Here is a 5,714-nt window from a genome sequence, read left to right as displayed (position 1 = left end):
TTCAAATTAGTAGATACTTATCAGTTCTACACAAAATCTTTTTCTAATCCAAAATGTTGTTGGTGTGAAAATGGCATGTATATGAGTTATTAATATCTTACTGGATAGTTCTAGTTAAGAATTTAGAAGACTCAGGGTGCTAAAGACCTTGACTTTAATCTCTAGACCAGAGCAAAGGTATGTAACTTATGAAACTCATAGTTTCAAACAGGTTTTTCTGTTCTGCTTGCTTTTGCTTATTTCCATCAGGGTCTTCCTAGGTTATGCTGAGCTGGAACTCTCAGGAGTCCTGCCTCCATGTCAGGTAGTGCATTGCAGGCATTGCCCCCACATCAGGCTCCAAAGAGGCATCTTAATACTTTCTTATGGGAATGATTCATTCGATCCATTACCCCTTTACAGGATAAAGGAATGTCAAAAAAAGGATATAAAACTATGTTGATTTCTTTTAAATTTTAAACAGACAGATAAATACACTTCCTCTGGCAGCACGTACTCTAAAATTGGAGCAATACAGAGAAGATTAGCATGGCCCCTGTGCAAGGATGTCATGCAAATTCATGAAGCGTTCCATATTTTTCTTTTAAGGGGGTTGAAGGGGTAAACAGATGAAAGACCACCCCAACCATTTAAGGCTACTCCTAACTTCAGAAACAATTTTTGAGAAAACTTACTGTGTAAATATCCACCACTACAGCCTAGGTTTCAGAGGGTTGTAATTAATTTTGTAGCAGAAGATTTTTAAGAAGACTAAAACATCACTACAGTAACCAGAGTCTTACTGGTATGGTGAGCTGTGATCACCGAGCCTTGCATGACAGTGCCAGAGAAACACTTTCTGATATCAAATATTTTTCTCATTCTGCCACCACACTTAGTCTGAAGTCATTTTTTTTAGAAAGATTCAGAGCTGTGTTTTGAAGAAACTTGGTGTGAACTTTGCTAACAATGATCCAAATACGTTTTTGGATTACTCTCCGGAGAAATTGTAGCATTTCGCACAAGCGGTACCCACTTTACTCTGGTGAAATGAAAATCTCTATTCTGCTCCTCTTTGCATGTCTCTTTAAAACCTAAAGCAGAAGAATGGGTCACGCTTGGGGACGCTTTCTTTTTTAATCTTCTTGGGTCTTCCACTCTGTTTCTAAAGCGATACTTAGTGTTAACTAGGTTGCAATTTCATTTGAAAGGAATTGAACAGGCTTTCCAGGATGAGGTAAAGATTGCCCACCGAGAGGATTTTGGCAGCTACCTTTAAACATGCAAAGATCTGTGAAGACGGCACACCCAGGTTTAATACAGATAACGTTTGGTTCTTTGAGATAGAGATGATGTAATTCTGATATTGGCAAAGAAAAGATTCACAAGACATACTTTCCTCTCTTTGAATAAGTAAAGTTTTTCTCTGTAGCATTTGATTATACCGAGAATGAGAAAGACATTAGTGAATTTCTCACATGATGGCAATAGAAACGTCTGGTTTTGTTTTGAATTTAAATGCTTAACAGTGTACAATAGCATTTTGTGCTGCCTATAATTGGAGTGTGAAAATCAAGGCATGTGGTAAAATGTATTAACACATCATTTCTATGAAACGAGGAGAAAGGAGTAGGCTAGTCTTACAAACGGAAATTAAAACATGTGGGTCAATCAAGCTAAAACTGTCAATATTTTAAAAGAAAGTAAGAAGCAAAATAAATGGCTTCCATGTGCGAAACACTGTCCTGTTTTAACAAGAATCTTTTGAGTAATTCATTATAATACACAAATGAGGACACACATACAGAAAAATAACAAGTTTTATAATGTACTCACTGTCACAGACAAAAGCCTACAAATGTGTACAATGCTGACATCTAAAAGTGTTCCTTGTTCAACAGCTAAGGAAATAATGAAAGGCATGAGTGTCTCCTACACTCTGAGGACCAAACTGTAGGGCTTTCCAGAATATGCTAAATATATATTTATTTGCAGATATTTATTAAATCTCTTCTATGAGCTAGACACTGGATCAAGGGTATTAGACAGCTGCCCTCGGGCAATCACCCCTTAAATACAAACACTAAATGCTGAACAAGGGAATGGCTACAGAATAACATAGCTAGGTCTTTCCTGAGCACATATATAACATGTAACCAAGCGCTTTACATATCTACCAAGTAACCTTCCTACAGCCTATAAGATAGATACTCTAAAACAGTGGTTCTCAAACTTTCCTAATATGGAGACCCTTTAATGCAGTGCCTCATGTTGTGATGACCCCCCAACTATAAAATTACTTTTCTTGCAACTTCAAAACTGTAATTGTGCTGCTGTCATGAATCGTATTGTAAATTTCTGTTTACAGGGTCTTAGGTGACCCTTGGGAAAGGATTATTCAACACCTACCATACCCGTAAAAAGGAGTCATGTCCCACAGGTTGAGAACTGTTGCTAAAGAGTCATGTTGAAGAGTCTAAAGGAAGAAAATGGTTCACTTCGCTCCACAAGGTCCCACGTTTGATCTGAGTCAACTAACTGATAACTAACTGAATCCACAGGAGAGGAGAGAACATGTTCTTCCCAGCTGACTCTCAATCTCATGTAGTTTTGCTCAAAAACCTGGTTATGTTGGCTTAGGAGACTGCTTCTCCACATCTAAGATCCAGGCTTGTAGAGCTTCCCTGTGGTAGGGACAGCGCTAGGGTAAGAAAGATGGTTCACCTTCAGCTGTGGGACTGAAAGGGTTAGTTTCTTGTAGAAAGCCTCCCTTAGCACTAAAACATCACTCATAGTACCTTGTACTATGAGTTGCTTTGCTGTGGTCACTTACTTCATGATGGATTATTTACTCAAAAACAAAAAGAGTGTGTCTTGCCTCGTGGAGAATTCAGTTCCTCTCTTAAAGTCTTCACCTATAAAATCAAGCCCATCCTGATTATCTTTTGATTGACTTAAACCAATTGATTTCGGATATTAGCTACATCTAAACAATACAGTTGTAGGCTCCACCAACATATAACATAAAACATATAATGTATAACATATAACATATAAGGCAAAGAAATAACACAGGTCATGACCACCAAGGGACAGAAAACCAAGTCACCTAACAGTCCCTGCAACAGGAGCCATAAAAGGACTCAGATCAAGAGAAACTTGAACCTGTTTCCATGCCAGCATACACACACACACACACACACACACACACACACACACACACACACACGCACACACACACACGCACACATGCACACACACGTGCACACACACACACATGCACACACACACGCGCACACACACACATGCACACACACACATGCACACACACACATGCACACACACGCACACACACATATGCACACAAATACTTTAATAACAAAGTGACTTTTATAAAACCAAAAATTATCATATAGTTATTTACTTCTGTGTGTTTAGAACCAAACTTTAATAACACCAAAGTATTTTTAAATGGTTTGTTTTGGCATGATTTGGTTTGGACTTGGTTTTATTGAGGCAGGGTCTCACTCTATAAAATAGGCTGTTCTGGAACTCACTCTGTAGTCCAGACTGAACTCTGACACTTGGGAATCCTCTTGCCTCAACCTCCTGAACACTGTGGTTACAGGCAGGAGCCAATACGCCCAGCTAGTTTCAAATATTTTGACTTTAAAATGAAAATCGCCACAAAAATGCCAAATACCAGCCTCATTACAACCAAGATCAAATTAAGGTCAAAAATGTGACTATCAAATTATCATGTAGTAAGTCCCATAAACCAAATGAATTACTTGATTTTAAAATCAATAAGATACACATAAGCATGTGTTATGACTTGTATAGTAAGATGAAGAATATTATTATTGATGAAATTTATGTTGTATTTTATACCTGACTATCAAAATAAGTGTTTAACTAATAATATACATACACACAGGCTAGTGTAATTATATCGTTTTCAAGGACACCGACATTTAACAAACCTCATGCAAGATCTTCACACAGTTTGAATGCTAATTCTGCAAAAAATAAAAAAAAATGAAAACCACATAAATACAGGGGTGTCAACTGAGCCCAAGGTCACTGCAGGCCAGGTTGAAATGCAGAAGCAACTCCCTAGCCATTCTGAACAACAGTCTGCCTACACTGGCCCTAACTAGAGGGATCAGCCCCTTGACTCATCACGTGCCACAATGTGCATAATGAAAGGTAAGAAAGGGTAACACCCACTGACTTCTTCATATCTGCTACCCTGCTGCACCTTTAGAAGCATCCTTTAATTCCCAAAATGTCACAAAAACCACCAGTACAATTATTTCAGATTCTCTGTCAGTCATCGTGTCGGTTTAGCTGAAATTAGAGGCTCCCACAATGGAGGGCGTGGGAAGGAGACTGGGTGCAGAGCAAACTGACAAAGAGGTGATTTCTCTCCTTTAGGATTGAAATGCACTCATTTAAAAGGTCCTGGAGCAATTTTTGGAATGAGAATTCAATCTCCAGAGTCAGTTTCTTTAACTCATGGATAGAAACTTGGATATAAAGAACATTCCCAAATTTTCAATATCCCTTAAAGACAAATTTCCTTAACAATCTCTACAGTCCATACCTACCAAAGCACCAGTGGCTTCCCCAGAGACACCCCAGGGTTGTGTGCAATGTTATTTGCAACAAAGGAAACGCACCAATAATTTCACAGGGAGAAAAACTCGAGCTTCTTTCTTCCTTGTGTATACACCCGGAGTTCACGGAGTTGAGGAATTCAAACAGTTTGGGTGTCACCTCCATGTGCTTGCTTTTCAGAACTCTGTGGCATGCACATTGCCTGCTGGGTATCTGAAAAGAGACAACTCAAAGCATAATGAGCCAATCCGGGAGTCTACATATTCCGTCAAAGTGAGCACTACAAAACGTTTGTCACTGTTATTTCTGTAACACTGAAAGAAAAGAAAAGATTTTGAAATCTGTTTGTGGTCTAGAACACTTGACTGCCACTTTTCGCATAATAACTAAAGACAATTGCATAGAAACATAGCCTGGTATCATTTGAAGGGAATCATTGAAACGTGGCTTAGGGACCTTGACCTTAAATGGTCTTGAAATTAATATTTTACATTAAAAATAGTCTGAAGATCTCCATCTCAATCACTAGCCATTGCTAGTTGAAGAATGAAGACTACACTGATAATGTGTGTGGTAGTTTGAATGGAAATGGTTCCCCAGAACAACATATATTTTCTTGCTTAGTCTAAAGCTGATGACCTGTTTGGAGAAGATTAGGAGGTGTGGCCTTGTTGGAGGAGGTGTGTCACTGGGAGTGGGCTTTAAGGTTTCAAAAGCCCATGTCAGGCCCAGTGTCACTCTCTCTGCCTGGTTCCCATGGATTAGGAACAAGTTGGAGTAGCCATTCTAATACCCAACAAAATAGACTTTCAACCAAAAGTTATTTTAAAAGATGGGGAAGAACACTACATACTCATCAAAGGAAAAATCCACCAAGATGAACCCTCAATTCTGAGCATCTATGCCCCAAATGCAAGGGCACCCACATTTGTAAACGAAATGTTGCTAAAGCTCGAAGCATACATTGAACCTCACACAATAATAGTGGGAGATTTCAACACCTCACTCTCACCAATGGAAAGATCATGGAAACAGAAACTAAACAGAGATACAGTGAAATTGAGAGAAGTTATGAACCAAATGGATTTAACTGATATCTACAGTATATTTCACCA

The 5,714-nt window shown here is 38.7% G+C and overlaps 1 non-coding gene across 1 annotated transcript; it reads left to right on the top strand.

Annotated features, from left to right (window-relative positions):
* Positions 1–477: 477 nt before the first annotated feature.
* On the top strand, positions 478–580 carry LOC120093292 (U6 spliceosomal RNA). Its single transcript, XR_015623645.1, has one exon. It is a non-coding gene; the product is annotated as a U6 spliceosomal RNA (small nuclear RNA).
* The last annotated feature ends 5,134 nt before the right edge of the window (positions 581–5,714 follow it).

Source organism: Rattus norvegicus, chromosome 6 (genome assembly GCF_021556685.1).
Source record: "Rattus norvegicus strain SHRSP/BbbUtx chromosome 6, alternate assembly SHRSP_T2T, whole genome shotgun sequence".
NCBI classification, from domain to species: domain Eukaryota; kingdom Metazoa; phylum Chordata; class Mammalia; order Rodentia; family Muridae; genus Rattus; species Rattus norvegicus.
Note: the sequence above shows the minus strand (reverse complement) of the source record. Positions and strands in the feature narration are given on the sequence as shown.